The sequence below is a fragment of the Patagioenas fasciata genome, chromosome 1, assembly GCF_037038585.1.
Source record: "Patagioenas fasciata isolate bPatFas1 chromosome 1, bPatFas1.hap1, whole genome shotgun sequence".
NCBI lineage: Eukaryota > Metazoa > Chordata > Aves > Columbiformes > Columbidae > Patagioenas > Patagioenas fasciata.
The window spans coordinates 204690706-204709068 of NC_092520.1; the positions used below are offsets into that span (position 1 = coordinate 204690706).

The window sequence follows — 18363 nt, forward strand, 5'->3', positions numbered from 1 at the left end:
TCAACTCCTTCGATCTACTGATCTGCTTCCAGTGCACCTTCAGCAACCGAATACAGGATGATGATCGCCATTGGGGATGACTGGGGAACTGGTATTATGTTTACCAAGTCATTTTGTTCACTTTTATGATTCATGAAAATACATTAGTGGTCTTCCAGATTTCTGCAATATCTCCATTAGCAAAAGATGTATTAAGAGTGAATACTAGACCAGATGTTTTCTCTGCTTATTCATAGGGTCCCTTGAAACATGTGGATGTAAGTTATTTTCAAGACATTTATGCTTTATATTGTTATTAATCCCTTTACTTATTTCATCAATTAGTGTTTTACTGCTTTCCTGTCAGAGGAGTATATTGTTTCCTTCTCTGAATCATACAGCAGCTATTTTGATTGATTAATGTTGCTAGTTTAATTTCTGTTGCCAATATTCTGAATACCTGGATTCAATCTACAAAGCTGTCAAAGTTTAGTCAGCAAGTGGCTAAAAATTCAAGAATCATGCATCTAGGAGGAAAATGGGAAAGAAACTGAATCCATAGCCTGAGGCATCTTTGACAACAGTCAACTAAGTTTTGTCAGGGAGGATGGAATAGGAACAAAATGTGCAGTCACTAAGCCAATACACAGATGATTTTCTTCTTCCTGGAATTTTGGAGCATGCAGTGTGAAGGGGTTCTTATGATAAGCAGGCGGGAGTCTCCTGGGCTGCTCTCCCAAAATCCAGCTCTGAAATTCTGCCTGGCACCCCTTGCAGCACAGACATTCTGCTGAGTGTTTGCCATGCACCTTGCTCTCACTCACATCTGTACTGCGGGATTTTTCAAGTCTTCTGTATCGATATTATCCTCTTAATTGCAACATGTTTGGTTTGTATCTTTCACCAGTTATTTTTCTTCTGGGTTATAAAGAAACAAAAAAACCCCACAAATACAGCCCTCTTATGTCTTGTATTCTGAAGTTTCAGGTGGAAGGATCCTGCTGACAAGAAACAAGCTTTTTTGTCAGTTCTCTATATTACGGTATCATCTGGAGATCCCCAAACACTTTCAGTCTAAATCGGAACAAACACATGGCAAATGACACTGCCTACTGTGAAGAGCTTACTGTCTTAAAAAGGATGAAAAAAGAAATAATTACACCATTTTTCAGCAGCATAAAGTGATTAAGTCAATTGGCTTAACCATGAAACGCAAGATGTCTGGCAGAAAAGCAACTTAAAGCTGATATCCAGAGGTCTTCACGAAAAGACTGGTGTTCCTCCATGCAGATTATTTGGTCACTGATATTTAGAGTCTTATGATTATTTCAAATATTGTGTTAAAGTTAAAATTTTTGAACAGCGAATCAATTACAATATCTCAGAAATTATTCTTTCTTCTACTGGCACAGCACTTTGCTGAGGCTCCATCGTCAAGTGCCTTTACAAATAGAGCTCTCTAGAATTCTCATTCCTAATGTAGTAATTACAGCTTAGAGAGGTTGGAAAACAATTTCATAGACTTTAAACATCATGTGAAGGTAAAAAAAAAAACCTTGAATTTTATTTTTAAAACCTAGATGATAGTGAATAATAGCTGCTGGTTTGATCTCCTAATTTATTACAGCTATGTGAAACAGGAATTTTATCTTTAAATTACATCAGTTCTTCCTAGATACATTCACTTAACAAGAAAATTAGTTAAACAGAAATTAAAAAGACTCACTAAATTCACTACAACAGCTGATGAGGTCATCACCAAACAGAACACACTAATGAAATATTTCTTGCAAAAATACCCGTCTTCTTGAATTTGTCTTGTGAAAAAAAGGACTCCTACTCCTTTCCAATAAAAGTGATTAATCAAAATGAAAAACAAAATTGGACACTACAAGGGCATACTTCAAAAAAGCAGTCTTCTAACACATCTAGTACTTTGAGTTAATTGCCTCATTGAGGGTAAAAGGTAGGAAAGTCACTAAATCCTCGATGATAGAACTAAGAGGGACAATATACAACATTTATAATTTGGGGATGATGTAATAAGTACAAATAACCTTACTTTAAGTCTCCCCATTGCGATAAAATATTACCATCATCATTAATGACCTGGATCCTTTGCTCATATCTCTTTAGAGTTGAAGGCACTTTTGCTGCCCTCTGTTGTAGGGAAGTGGGAAAGCAGATCCAGCCCTGCCAGCAGCACCAGCCCCGCAGAGCTCGGCAGCAGTGTCAGGCAGCATCCAAAATACCCTGCCAGATAACTGGGAATAACAGTGCTTGCCTATCTCACAGTGGTTTGGGAAGACAAATATAACAGAGAGACCAAAATATATGAAATCATAAAATACCAGGCTGGAAGGGACCACGAGGATCATCTGGTCCACCCTTTCTTGGCAAAAGCACCATCTGGACAAGATAGCCCAGCACCCTGTCCAGCTGAATCTTAAAAGTGTCCAATGTTGGGGAATCCAGCACTTCCCTGAGGAGTTTATTCCAGTGGTCGATTTTTCTCATTGTGAAAAATTCCCTCATGTCCAGTCAGAATCTGCTCAAGAGTAACTTGTACCAATTGCCCCTCATCTTTTCCACGTGACTCCTTGTAAAAAGGGAGTCTCCATTCATTCCACAGAAATGTTAAATCCCAACCAACCTTGCAGAAATCACTTCACATATGAAAATATTTTACTTCCAAAATATTTTGCTTATGAGTAGTTTGAATCTTTGCTGTTGTGATTCCATTCCCCTTATTCCAGTCATACCCCATGGGGTTACCCTGAACACATTTGCCGTTTCCTACACATGCACTGTAATATCCCCACACCTTAACCCCTCTCTGAAATTATATTTTAGCTCCAGTATTGCATAGATTCTCACTTACTTGATGTATTCACAGGTTTTACTTTGACTTCTTTCCAATCTCTCAGTATCTTAGTATGCCCAGAAGTCTATGCAATGTATATCCTTGTTTATAGAAGCATATCAGTGGTGTGATCCAACTAATAGAGTGTAAACGTGCTTTTAAATCTGGGGGTTTTTGGTAGAATTATTATCACCATCATTGTTATTATTAATAGTAATAATAATAATAACAAAAGTCTTTGTCAGTATTACATGGTCTTCTCCTTCCTGCACTGTAATTCAGAACATTAATCATTACAATTATCAACCTACATTTTGTTGAGTTGAACCTCCTTTTTTGTCTTTTTTTCCCTTTTTTTTTTTGTTGGTTTTGTTCTGTCAAGCTTCTTTCTGCCCCTCTGTGGTTTTGTACCTTCAGTGGTATTTAAAGCCAAGCTTTGTAACTCATGCAAATTTAATGAACGTGCTGACTGTCTCCTTCTTCCAGATCATTAATGACGATGTTAATCCAGGCCAAACTTAAAATCTCCCCTGTGATACTTCATTAGACACCTCTCCAGAGTTTAACATACCTGGCTAAATTTACTTTTGTTGTAAACAAGGGATAATTTCAAAGAATGTTAAAAACTTGCACCAATGTGTGCAAGCAATGAATCTGGTCAGTCACTTTCCATCATCAGCCTTTGTTTGTAGGCATGTACTCAGTTTACAATTGCGTGAAAATGTGTAAAGCCGGTTGTAATTAATTTTGCAACTAAGACCACACAACAGTAGTTGACATATCACTAAATTAAGTGCACTAGTGTTGCTGCTATCAGTCTCACTAAAAAAAACCCAAACAAATAACAAACAAGCAAACGAGAAAACATAAGACTGCTCATAAGAGATTTTCCTTTCTGTTTGGAATTTTAAGTCTTCATCATGTTTTCCTCATTCCAAGCACAGCAAGCCTGCATCAATCGGTCCAAATCTAGTGTATTGGATAGTCAGTTTGACTATGGCTGTGTAACTCTACAGCATTTCTGTTAACTTTAGTTGATATGATATTCTTCTTTACTACAAAAGCATTTAAAAAAACCCAAAAAAACCCACAAAAACTTGGCTGATTAACCCAGTCTTTTATGCATTTACCATGCACCATTGAAATCAGGATGTATTTTTACACCACTGATGATGGAAGAGCAAAGCCACACAGAGGACAAACAAAAGCACACAAGACATTTTATAATCCAAAGGGAGAATTGCAGCCCAAATAGCAGGCAAATAAACTCCCTACATGGGAGGTACTTGAACATTTTATAATGGACTGATGCCCTGCATGGAAAGCTGCCATGGGATGACAGGATTCATTCTTTGCTTTCCAAGTCCAGCTATTGCTGATGTCTCTGCTACCCACAGTAGATTGCTGAGTACCCACTTGTGAAAGTGTGAGAGTCCCAAGCCCAGACCCAGCTAAAGACACTCAGATTCACCCCCTGCCTGGAGTGTGCCCTGGTCAATCACTGTCAGAGAGCTGGAGGACCTCCCAGACGAGGACAGCCTGAGAGAGTTGGGGTTGTTCATCCTGGAGGAGGCTCTGGGGTGACCTTTTAGCAACCTTCCTTTCCCTAAAGAGGCCTACAGGAAAGATGGGGAAGGGACTATATAAGGGAATGGAGTGACAGGATGAAGGGTAACGGTTTTAAACTGAAAGAGGGTAGATTCAGGTTAGATAGTAGGAAGAAATTTTTGACTGTGAGGGTGGAGAGATGCTGGAACAGGCTGCCCAGAGAAGCTGTGGATGTCCCACCCCTGGCAGTGTTCAAGGTCAGGTTGGATGGGACTTTGAGCAGCCTGGTCTAGTGGAAGTTGTCCCTGCCCATGGCAGGGGGATTGGAACTAGATTATCTTTAAGGTCCCTTCCAATGCAAACCATTCTATGATTCTATACTTCATCCTATCCTTGCAAGTTGTTTTTTTTTTTCTCGATTTGCAGAAAACAAATGTAACTTATAATTGTGCCCAACTAAGTAGTGAAGAATGAGTATGATCTTGAAACCTAATAAATGGGGATCTCAGCTGAGGGACAGGAGACCTTCTTGCTTTGTACATTTTGTTCAAATGTTTGCTTAAAGTACAATATAGCATTGACTCATAAAATTTGGACACCCAGTTGTACACAACAGAACTAATATAATATCTTCTTTCCAACAGCAACCAAAAGAGGTTATCTAGAGAAGAATATCATATAAGGCAAGCCAACAATGAAACATTTCCAGCCTTCCATGATGAGATTTGCTTTGTGAAGTGGTTCAGCACCCTTGACTGTAACCTGGAGGTATTTGTGAAGACCTGCGGCCCACAGTTCCAGCCTACATTCGTGCTGGGGTCCCACCTCCTTTCTCCAATTCAGTCTGTTATCCGATAGCTTCACACGATGCTTCCTACATCTTGTAGTGGAACAAACAAGCTGGTTTTAATATATTTACAGCGGGAAGGGATTTGCTGCCTTGGAATCAGCATGCACTGTGATGACTGAGTGAAGTATAGAATGTAGTGGAAGAAGATGACAGCATATTGTAAGTACTGTAAAAAAAAGATCTGTGGTTTTACGTAGTTATCAGTGTAATACAAAAACAATTGACTCTAGAGTCACCAAATATCTGACAAGTTTGGAAATACTGTTAACTGTCAGTCTTTAAAAGTATTTGTGTGCTTTACCATCTTTCTCCTCAACTCTGTTCATGTTCTGCTCTTAACTTCTTCTATGACTCCAAAAGATGTACCCTAGGCCAAATACCAAAGACCAGTAGTGTCCAGAGAATAACATACATTAAAAAAGTCCTCTTTTTTTCCATTTCCTTCCTTCAAGAAAAGCATTCTGTCCATTGCCAACATGGTAACGCACAAAGTGTGCCAGGGACATTAAGTGGAGCTTTCAGAGAAACAAAGGATAATTTTTTCATGTTGATAATAGGGGAAGATGGTGACTCAATGTGAAGTGAAATACAGAATAGATTTGCAAGTAGAAGAACCAGCTGCAATTCTGAGCAGTCACAGTATCTCAGTTTCAATTAAAAGAGCTAAAGTTCTAAAGTGCATAGAGTTTCACGAACCACCAATTAAATAGTTCTGCCAGAGGGAAAAGGAAAATGAGGAATGAAATGTAAAACACTGCCCGTGCCCTTTGTTACACAGAGACATGCATTTCTTGTACAATGACAGGATATCTGTCACAGTGCAAAGCCACTGTCCAGCCCATTTATAATTATTTTGTGCCTTCTTTTGCTAAATACAAAAAGGAATAGAAATTGGGTTTTTTTTAGGGAAAAAAAAAAAAGGTATTTCTTATCCCTTTTCGCAGAGTCTATAGGCTTCCTGTATACACCATGGGAACTGCATCTCTTTTTTAACAGTTTCCCACATGTATCACTAAGGAAAGCCCCAAGTGCCAAGTAAAGTAAATTCTTTTTGTTAATTCATTTCCCAAAGAGTTTCACACAGAGATTCACTGCTCCAGGTCTTTGATTTCCTGCATGTCAGTTGTTGGACTGGTCTGTTAGTAGCACAACAATCCTTATTTCACCCCATCAATGACTTCAATTAAATAAATCATTTAGGCCAGGTTGGATGGGGCTCTGAGCAACCTGATCTAGTTGAAGATGTCCCTGCTCATTGCAGGACCTTGGACTAGATGACCTTTGAAGGTCCCTTCCCACCCAAATTATTCTCTGATTCTATGATCAGATCCACAATCATGTGGAGACAATACAGAGATACAGATTCCTCTTTATTTTTCTTTTCTGTCTCATTTCTACTATTTTTAAGTTTTGTCCTCTGTGTTAATGAGTGCAGGGTCAGTCCCTGAATACTTAGCCTTGTTTTTTTTCCAGACTGATTAACTGCCAATTAATGATAATTGTATCTGGCAACATTTCTACTGATGGACACATACGTACCATGAGACAGAATGAAAGCACTAATTAATTTCAGATAAGTCACCTCCGGCTGTCAATTTTTCTTTAAACTCTAGGTGTGTCCACAAAATTCTTACTTCAAATTAAATTAGTTGGAAGCTATTCAGTCTCAAATGTAAAATCAGACAGTACAGTTCAAACTGCAGTAGTTAAAGCTGAACAAATATTGACTTTCTTACGTGTAGATGGGGCCAGTTATGAGGTAGAATCCTTTTTTTTGTTCATCTACTCTGCAAGTCACTGCTTAGGGATGAAACTATCCCAGTCTGTTTGTAGTTCCTTTCGTTCCTCAGTTCCTCTGCAGGTTGCTGCAGCACTTGGACTGCAAAGACTTCAGAGCTTTAATCAAAATATGTAGTGAGAAGCAAAAAAGACTTTAATTGTTAGCTTGACAGGTTTCATACAAATATTTCTACCAGCATTGGGTTTCAAAGGCTTAAACAAAAGCCTAAAATTCAAGGCCCTAAACAGTTATTGTGTTTATGTTTAATACGAGTAAAAGAATAAATATACCAGGCCTCAGATACTCCATAATATTTTTAAAGAAATCTGAAAAGTACTCAGTCATCTTTCATGGAGAAATTTCAAAAGCTGTTTCAAGAGGAGACACCTCTAATTCTGTAAGTACATTTTTGAATGTGTTTCTCGAATGTGAAATTGTCCCTCACTAATTAAATTCTAAATCAGGAGGTCTTTTAGTTCTTGTTGTGTTTTTTTCTTTCAATGAGACACTGAAGCCCGCCTTAGGACAGCACAGTTGAACCAGTCTTTCAGACTTCCTCAGTAATCTCATTTGAGGCCATTTCCACCTCTTAAACCAGGCTGTCAATAAAGCTCATGGAAGAATCCCAGCAAAAGGTAATAAAAACGAAACAAAACACACACCCACACACAAAAACACCGTAAAAGAGTTTTAATTGGTTGCCCTAGTATTTTGCAACCTGAAAAATATACTTTATATTTAATAATGATTTATGGATGGCAATTATGAATTTACTTTCAGAAAGCAGAAGTGACACTATTAGCTGTCACAGAAGTTAATACAATAATCACAATAAAATGTAATTTAAAATGTTGTTGTCCCTGCTAATTTATTGGACAGCAGACCTTTTTTCCTTCAGCCACTTCAGATAGTAAAGTGACTTCTTTTTGGAAGCAAAAATCCTAAATATTAGAAGTCTGACAACTAACATCATACTTAAATACTCCCAAGAATGAAATAATAAAATCTCATGTTTTTAAGTCAAAGAACAGATTTGTGAAATCTCAATTCAATACAATCCTTGAGAATATTTTAAATTATTTTGAACTGCAATAATCTCTTCCAATTCTGCTTTTATATGTGCTACAGGATAGGGAAATGTACAAGCCCTAGATTTCTTCTCCAGTGAACGTCACTTTGCCGCTTGAGAGTTCTGGGTGACACCATCATGGCCAGGATGGTCCAGAACCCTGACTAAGGACAAAGAAATGGTGTAGTTGATAAGAACTGATGTATTTCTTGATTTCTTTTTAGTGGTGATTTTGTTCTGGTCTAAATAGGGAATCTGAAAGTGGTTTATTTCATTTGCCTTCTTTCACTGCTGTATAAAAGTTTCATTCTCTTTTATTTTTGCTTTTGACATCAAATAAAATACATTGGACTTTCTGAGACTTTCTTTAATTCTCATTCACAGAAAGTTTTAAATGTTCGGAAAATTCATGAATGAAACATACACAGATTTATATTGATTTATTATCAACTCCAGCAAGGATATAGACCACAGATACCACAAAAGTATATATTCTATAGAGTTAGATGACACTAATTTTTACAGTTATCTCCCTCTCCTCCAGGAAAAGTGGATCTGTATTTCAGTATTTCTTCAGTGAATATACCAAGATAACAATGTAATATGATTTAAGATCATGTATCAGCAGAGATGATGGAGTCACATACCCTACAGAATTTATAGTATAAACTGATGTGTGTACAGCACAGAAAATATGAACTGCAGAAAAACAATGCTGAGTGCTGAAAATGTAATTGATGTTTAGGTTTAATTTATTTTAAGCTTTTTATATCATTGCATTCATCCTTTCCATGACAATTGAAAAAAATCTTTCCTGATTTATGGCTCAACTTTATGTATTTTAATGTGCATAAATACATCAGCCTCTACTCAGCAATAGAGGTAAACCAGTGTAAGAAAGAAGAGGGCGGGGTTTTGTTTTATTTTTGTTTTGTTTTGTTTTGTTTTGTTGGTGTTTTTTGTGTGTGTTTTGTTTGTTTGGTTGGGTTTTTGATTTGGTTTGGTTTGGTTTATTTTGGTTTGGTTTGATCATAGAAGATTTTCTTTCTGTGCATGTATCTATACATCTGTCTAAAACTCCTGAATGAAACCCAGCCCACCCACAATGTAGGCTCTGCTTCACTGTCACTTTGTAAATCAGACTATTATGGGTTGGGACAGGAGATCTGGTCTATCTGACATCTCTGCCAGAGGTCATTCCACACCCAAACAAAAAGACAAGGGAAACCAAAGATGTCTTGAAGTAAATCCACGCTATATAACAGAATTTCCTTGATACACTGGCTGCACTGTCTTCACTAGAGAGCTCAACACTTTGCCTGTATGAGCTGTACTTACCTGCACTGAGGATTTGCCTCCCTGCCTATTTGGGATTCAGTTTGCCCAGTAACCCTGAGAAGGCTGTGGGACAGTAGGGTAGTAAAGCCACCTGTCCCATGACCACACCATCCTGCTGGCTGTTCTGCTCCCCAAGTAAAGGCATTTTTTATTCCTTCTCTACTGGATGAGAGCAGTTGCAGGCACACATTCAAGAGGGATGTGGCCAAAGGAAAAGCAGGCAAACAAGAACCCAGCTTTAACCTGAGAACTATGTTAGATATCAAGGTGGAAATAAAAATCTCGGGACCAGAAGGCATTCCACATTTTTTTTTGGTTTATCATCTAGTCTAATAAGAGACATTGAACCTCCTCAAAAGCCTTTCATAACTTGTTTTTCTTAGCAGCAATCATCCATTATTGTTGAAAACATTCATGCCAGGAAAGGCTGTGGAGTCTCCATTGTTAGAGTTATTCAAAATCCACCTGGACATGGTCCAGGGAACATGGCTTCAGGTGGCTCTGCTTGCTCAGGGAGGTTGGACCAGGTGATCTCCAGAGGTCCCTTCTAATCTCAACCGTTCTGCACTTCTGTGATACACCCCTGGATGAACATGCCCATGTGTACTAATGGAATAGTTGATTACCATGAGAGAGACAAAACTTAATTCACAAATGCCATATTGCTTAGCACAGTTTGGTGAGTTCCCTATATACACACTCCAGATGCCTTCAGGTAGTGCAGGAAAACCTTGGGAAATAAAGAAATTATCTCCCAGGCAAAAAACTTCTATGAAACTGAAATGCTCGGTGAAAGGTGATAGCATCTTTCTTTACTCTTTTCGGTCTAAAAATCACAAAGGCTTTAAAAACTAAAAGAAATCTGAAAACAAACCAAACTAAAGCAGATGTCACTGCTAAATTAAGGCTCCAAAGGCAAATACTCAAAAGTCCTAAAATGCAAAACTAAGTGTAAATGTGTCACTTTAAAACCACCCCCAGTGAAATACATCTGATGCATAATACATTCCCACTCAACACATAATTAGCTGTTGGAACTCATTGCATTAAATTAACAATGAACTAAGACCTTGGCATCATTCCAAAAGATATGGGGTATTCCTGTGGTGTTGACACGTCCTATGTGTCAGTTGCACATTCCCCCTGAGATCTGGAGTCTTCAATGGGGCAGTTGATGGCTCTTTAGCACCTTTTGTGCCCCACTGTGTCTGTTCCCATGTTCGTACCCAGGGTGGTACCAAGGTGCTCATAGTCACATCTTCCCCTATCCCAGGGCAGAGTGACTTTACCTCCTGGGGGGCAGGAGGGGTTGGGATCCTCAGTCAGTTGACAGGGTCCTTAACAAAGAAGGTGCCCAGAGTAACTGTGAAGCTTCTGGACTATGTTGTAATGCCCACAGCCAGATCTGACCAAGCTGTAAAGCAGGGTCCCTGCAAAAGACCCCTATGAGTGGTCTTCTCGGAGCAGCAGGTCTGTGAACTGGAGCCCTCCCCTTAGACTGGGACACCATCTAAGGAGACTTCCCAGGATTGAAAGCACCTCACCTCCATGATAGGGTGAGTGGTTATTTACTGGATATATGCTTTAATAAGTCCTTGTCTAACCCAGGTGAGTGTTTATTTCTTGTGGGTACCCTGGAATCAGAGGCCTCTGGTTTTTATTTCTTGTGAGTGAATGCGTGCACGTTGTGGATACTCATTATTGTTATGTAGTCGTACCCTAATAATCGCCTAAACTGATATCGGAGTGCTAAATAACTGTATAAACCCTGTTTCTAGTAGGTTTATTGGCTACACTTTTCCAGCTAGAAGAAAGTCTGTTTTGGAACTTGTTGTCCACCTAAAATTGACTTTTGTGGTGCCTCCGTGTCACCCTGTTCAGCAGAAATGCCCCACTAAGCCATCCTGGGAGACAGAAATATACTATTATTCTTTCAGCTGATGAAGATCATAGAACAAAGAGCAAACTGAAGTGGCTTGCCTGAAGTCAAATAGGAAACCTCTGGAACAGTGAGCAGCTCTCAAATCTTCTGAGGAGCAACAAATAAACACAAAGTTTTCTGGCCCCATGCATGGGCATCCTTTTTTCAACCATATCCTTTGAAAACACTGCAACTGATGGTGCAGGGGCACTTATTACAGGAGCATACTGAAAACTGCATTGTGGGAAGTGCCAAGCATCTGGATGTGTGAAAGGAGAGAAGGAGGTGTTTGCAGCTGGGCTTTGGAACCTCATGGCCATTCCTGCCCTTCTGCCACAGCACCACCCTATAGTCTCCATCAGCCCGAGGTAGGCCACTTTTGTTAAACCCTGTTTTATCTTTGTTTTCCCAGTTAAAGGGGACACCTCCAACCCCAGCCCTGCTTCCAGCTCTGCCTTGCTCCAACCTCAGCCTGTGCACAGGCTCAGGGACCACATGGGGAGGACATTCCCTGGAGGGCCATGTCACACGAGTACCCAGCACACAAGCTTAATAGCTTGTGATGAACTCAACCTTTCCTCTTGTAAAGAAAATGATTTTTGTGATCAATATAAATTAAATTTGGGGTAAACCAGAGAAGTGGTTTTTTTGCTGAGTCTGGAGCAAAGAGCTGCCATGGGGTGGCCCACTGAAGTCTGCAGCAGCAAACAAAGGCATGACCCCAAAATGCCATCTATGTGGTCACCTTGGAGCTGTTTGAAGCTTCAGCTTGGAAACTAAAGCTGAGCTTACTGAGGTTTAAGCAATTTTGTACTAAAATAATTTTTCTTCTCATAACATCAGAAAATGTTTATTTCTAAACAGAAAATTTTCGATTTCAAGTATTTGGAAATCAAAACCAACCTATGTGTTCTGTTTAGCTTTATTTGTAGATGTTTCAGTGATTACTTTTATGTCAAGTTCTCCCTACTCACAAAATGATCTATAGCCATTTTGTAGGGATTAGTAATGCAAGTTCTAATGCCATTAGACAGCAGCTGACACTCAGCCTTTCACATTTCAGTTATGAGGGCTATGGAACTTACAGCCTCTGCATCTCTTTTCTGTTTTCTAGAATAAATATCCAACATATACCCTCAGAAATAATACTTTTTTTTTTTTTTCAATAGAGACAGGATAAAAAGTAAAAATAAAAATTAAAAAAATAAAAGAAACCCACAAACTGTAAGCAATATAGTCCAATTTAGAACTGAAAATAAATCATTACTAAAATTGGTAACAGCGTAAAACTACAGTGAGATTTGGGTGTTCTCTGAGCAAACTGGATGATAAAGCCAACCCATAATGAAAAAGAGAAACCAAAAAATGACCAGCAAAGCAACAAAATAAATTAATTTTATCTATGCCAACCAGCAATTCTTATTGTTCTGTTTGTCTACTCTAAGCTTAGGGTCTGATAACTGAAAATAATTCTGCAGAAACAGAAGGAGATAAGAATGATCATCTGTCTGTACAGTGCACTAAATCTAAATACTTTAATCTGATTTAAAATATTGGATTTTTATTATTGGACTATTACACATTATTCCAATGAACTTACCCCTTCCCTGCAATTCTTATTTCCCATCAGTTCCCACTTGCAGCACCATTCAGACTGTAACTTGCCACTAATTGCCTTTTCCCTTTTGGTGGCTTATACCAGATCATCTAAATTTTCTTGATTTTTCTAATTTCATTAAGAGATTGGAATGACTGAACTAAACTATCAGATTAAAAAACCTTTTTTTCTTTCGCTTATCAATATATTTCTGACTAGTTAAATCTTTGCATTTGTAGAAATAACTCTGTCATTCCTTTTTGCTGTATGCCAGCCTTCTATCTTCCATCATGACTACACTGACAGTGCAATAAAGTAATAAAATACATTTAAACAAACACGTTATCTAACTTCTATTGTCTTGTTGGTTTTTTTTATATATATAATTACAGAATACAAAAAATATGACAGTCTATATCAAAAAGATTTCATGACACAGAATTTCTGCTAAAAATATTTCTTAAACTATCATCTCCAATTCTTTCAGAATCCCTGCTTGAAGTTCGATTACTTTAAGATTTTAATATCTTTCCCTACAAAATTATTCTGAAGCAAAATAGCTTTGCAATGCCTTTTTTTTAAACCAGTATTAACCCTTAATATTTCATTTTCTTGATCTTCCCTCATTTGTTTTAATCCTGTATCTTCAGCTTTACTGTCATCAAGTTAATCAAGAAATTTCCTTAGGTGTATGATCCTAGTGTTCCAAAGGGGAGAATTGCACAAGTAAGCAAAACAATTTTTTCATGTATCACTTGACATGTTTCTTTGTCTCTTTTTGAAGAGCATTTCCATTGAATCATAACATGATTCAGCTTAGTAGAGACCTCATGAAGTCATCTGGCCCAAGACCCAATCAGCCCAAACCTAACTAGACCAAGTTGCTCAGGTTTTTGTCCAGCTGAATTTTGAGCATCTCCAAAGATGAGAAGTCTAAACGCTGTCTGGGCAACCTGTTCCAGTGTCTGTCTCCATGGGAAAATGTCTTATGTGTAACAGTAATTTCTCATGTTCCAGCTTGTGTCTTTTGTCACTTGTCCTATCACTGTGCACCACCAAAAAACATTTGGCTCCACCTCTTTGTCACCCTTACCCCCATTACACAGGTGCCAACAACATTAACATACCCTATTCTTTTTCTCCTATTGAGGCTGAACAGAGCAAATCATCTCAGCTCTGCAAGTATGTCATGGGCTTCAGATTCATTTTAGATTACTTTCCAGTTTTTTTGTGTTTAATTTGATCTCGTAACGACCATAAATAAATGTGTGTGCATGCATATATACAAACACATACACAGACATGCGTACATATATTAATATATACAAACATACACCCAAATTTTAATCAGCAATGATAGGATACTCAAAAAATGTCATTATGGAACTACAAGCTGTCACTACATGTTCATGTCTGGAAACAATATTCAAGTTTTTCTTTCATTTTTTTACTTCAGTGTAGGCAACATTGACAGGCTAGAGAGAGCCAGATTGGAACCTCACCCATAGTGAGAAGCAACATGGACATGTCCCACGAAATGGGCAGAAAACAATCCAAAAGTAACTCACCATTTAGTCGTATTTCTTAACTCCTACCAACAAATTATGCCAACACTTTTTGTAAAGCGGCTTCTCTTTGCATCTGGTTACCCATCTCTGCAGCAAAGGTGGGAAGAACACTCAGTGATCTCCCTTCTCCTGCACACTTGTCAGAGTTGGATGGAGCAGTAAGGTGGACAAACAACACAGAGGAAGGTGACAGAGACTTTGCTGTCCCAGCATCTGATAGGAAATGCCCCACATAAAGAGATGCTTATCCAAGGCACCACTATCCCCATTGCTCTGTATTCCCACAAGCATATTTCTGCTGTGATAGTGGGAAGTAACTGGCAAGAAGGCATCACGGACATTCACAATCAGCAAGGACCTGAGAAGGATACTCAGGGATGATTTTACTCCCATTTACTCACTGAGGATGGGCGAGTAAGGACAAAAGAAGCCAAAAGGAATATGAAGAACAAAGCGGCAACCTGCCCTACCCCAAAGTGAGACTGGTTTCCATGTCACACTGGAATAGCATTCCCATGGTTCAGAAGTGATGTTGTGTCACTACATTTGGTGTCTCCTTTCTGCAGCTACAACTGAGAAAATCTGCAGCTGAACCACAGAACATGCTGGGTTCCCAGCAAGGTTTGGCACTGCACACAAGACAGCCCGCTGGCACCCAGCCCACAGCAGATTATGTTTAACAACTAATGCTATACATTACCATACCCTTGACACTAAAAACACATCCCTAGTGCCAGTCATTCTGTTGCCATTTAAATTCATATACGTCCTGGGATGGTTTCCATCCATGTTGGCAGACAAAATGTAATAGATAAGAAGGCTCCACTTTGTAGATAAATAAAAGCAAATGTGGGATGTACCAAAATGGATTTGACAGATTGTAGGAATAATTTAAAAATATAAGAGTACAACACAGAAATGTTGGCGTTATCCATAATGAGGACAAGAATTCATGAGTTATATGCTATTTGCTAGACCAGAAAAACAGGAGAAGGTACCAAAGACGTTCAATTCCTTCAATTTACACAACAGTAAGATAACAAAGTCCTCATGCTTAGTAGTCATGTAGTGCTTTTTCATTTGTAAAGCCGTAAGCTCTATACACAAAAAAAAATGATGTTAAGCATGGAGCACCAGGCAGTGAAGCAGCTTGTTTCTTCTCACATGGAAAACCAGTATATAAACAGGAGAGATGGCAAAACCATTATAGGTCATACCCCAAACTGGGAAAAAGCAACATAATCCATGTCACTGGGCTCGTCCCTGAGGACTCCTACCATGGCATCCTATTTAGCAGCACTAAGTGTCCTTCATAATGTCAACTAGTAGTCATCCACTTGTAATTGGCACAGTTCTGTAAATAAATATGTCCAAAAAAGTCAAAGTTTGAAAGGGTGGAACTGTCTGATGAACAGGTGAAATGTAGAAGGCCTTTTTTAACATCCATGATTTTATTAATTTGCTTACTAGCAAGTGTGCCAGATTTAAAGTACTAATTGTTTGGACGAGATACGTTATTTACACAGCCCAGTAACAAAACTAGAAGGGTACTAAAATAAAAGGAATAGCAAACATTCTACATAGATATGAATTTTTGTTCAAAAAACACCTTTAAGAATAGCCTCCAAATTATCAATCAGTTCTTAGAATAACCTACTGGTTTTCCTTGTAATTTTTTCCTTTTTTTTTTTTTTTCCCTTGTACCTTTTCCTTCTGTAACAACTTATTTTTATCTTTTTTCACTATTACACTAGAAACAGTGACCATCTTTCTGTACTGTGTTTATAGAGTGCTTTGTAAAAGTATGGAAATGCAGCTCGATGTTATTATTTGAAAAAGAAATAATCAAAACATCCACCAGTGAAACTGACCATTTCAAAAGTCTGTCCTGAATTCGAGTTATTTATTGCATTCTGTATATTGAGGTTGTCTGCTTTGATGACTAAGGAAAACAGAATATCAGTAGGAAAGAAAAATCATGGAGAAAAAAGCCAGTTGTTTAAAGGAAAAATAAAATACAAAAAGAAAGAAAAAAAAACTTATAGAAGTAATTTTAAAAACCCCAAAGTTTGGAAACTTTCTAGCAAATACTGTTTTCAAGCACTGTGTCACCTGCAGTCTGCCACGCTAAAGCACAGAGGAATGAATATGGTCTGTGTTCCTTTACATTAACTGTATTTATTTCATGTTCTGGTAGCTTTTTCTCAAAAAAAGTATCTTACAGTATGTCATTTCAAGACAACACATGTAAAATCTTTGAAAAATAAAAATTATCAAGAAAGGTGCAAAACAAACATCCTGCATCCTTGTAACATGGCACAATTACTTTATAGAGAGAAATGACATTATTATATTAATATCACAGTAACAAAATCATATGCTAAGTTAAAACTGGGAATGTTAGTATGCAAATTGCCTGCAGGAATTATAATTAAGATGAACATATATAACAAAAATGTATTAAGGTATATCAAAGCCACACAGTTGGAAAAAAATCCAAGTAATATAACAGAAGTCACCCCAAAGAGGCAACTTTATCATTCTTTCCAAAAAGCAGAAAAATGTAAGCATTACACTTATACATGGGAACTGTAGGGATACTAAATACTGTGAAGGTACAGAGACAGTAAACATGGAGATATTAAATACCTTGAATGGATATTGGTGACCCCAAGAGGTGACTGTGGGAATGAGCTGGTGTTAACATTAAATAACATGTAAATAGAAGAAGCTCTAGGTAGTGTTTTTGGTAACACATTTTAAAGTAGTTACCGTGGACACCCTGGTTGTGTGATATCCAAAGTGAAAGATCTTGCGCAGGTCTGTGCCTGTCAATGGTGCTCCTCAAGCCTCTTTGAAAATCAGGCTGCATCAGTGGTGTTGCAAATGGGACACCCAAGCCCCATAAACACTCCAAAGCACAAGCCTTTGTTGAAAATGTTGATTAGCTAGAAATAATAACAGCTTATGAATACTTGCTGTTGAAAATAGTTATACAACGACCTGAGCACGAAGTGTCCTTTTAGGAGTTTACTGTAGCAATTATTCACTAATAGAGACTATTACAATGGGATCATTCACTGTAAACCATGAACACGCAAGCAAAGACAATCAGAAATCATTTTACTTGTGCATATTAAGCTTGAATTCAAACTATTTATATTAATGTGATGATGTATCTGTATTTTTATTGTACAAAATAATACCATGTCTCAACTAGCATGGGCTTTAAATGTGTTAAGAGTTTCTTCCTGTATATTCATGCACTTCTGCCAATGTAGCAACGAAAGTGTATCTGAAATGGATAATAGATGGTTTTAGGTTGTATCGATCATGGCTCTTTGAGGAATTTAGAAACTGATTAAAAAGATAACAGTGAGGTTCTGTACCATCTGGCCACCCTACACATCCACATGCATCCATATACATTCAAAAAGAAAGGAAGGAAAGCTATTCTACAAGCACTGAAATGATGGATTAATCAAATTAATGTATTTCCATGCTGATGTCAAACATCAAGCTAGCACGGGTACTGCCCACCCCTTTCCAGAGAGGCGGACTGCTCTTATTTGCCAGGATGACCACACCGAATATGTGACATCCCAATAAGAGGGAGCATCTTGTGGAAGGGACCCCAGCTCCTCTTTCATAATCATATTTGTGATTATTATTATATTAATGACCCCTCATTTAATATGCTCAGAGCATGAACATACACTTCAAAAAACTTGAGATAGATGGACAGCTATTTACTCCAGAAATTAGGACAAAAAAAAGTTCAGCTTTTCTCCTTTACCATACCTTCATTATATACCCAAATCCAGTAAATCTATGATTAGTGCCACAAGCA

At 38.0% G+C, this 18363-nt stretch overlaps 1 protein-coding gene across 10 annotated transcripts in view; it reads right to left on the bottom strand.

The window, feature by feature from the left end:
* The window catches only part of CACNA2D1 (calcium voltage-gated channel auxiliary subunit alpha2delta 1), a 400174-nt gene that overhangs the window by 267707 nt on the left and 114104 nt on the right, over nucleotides 1-18363 (bottom strand). The window lies entirely within an intron of this gene.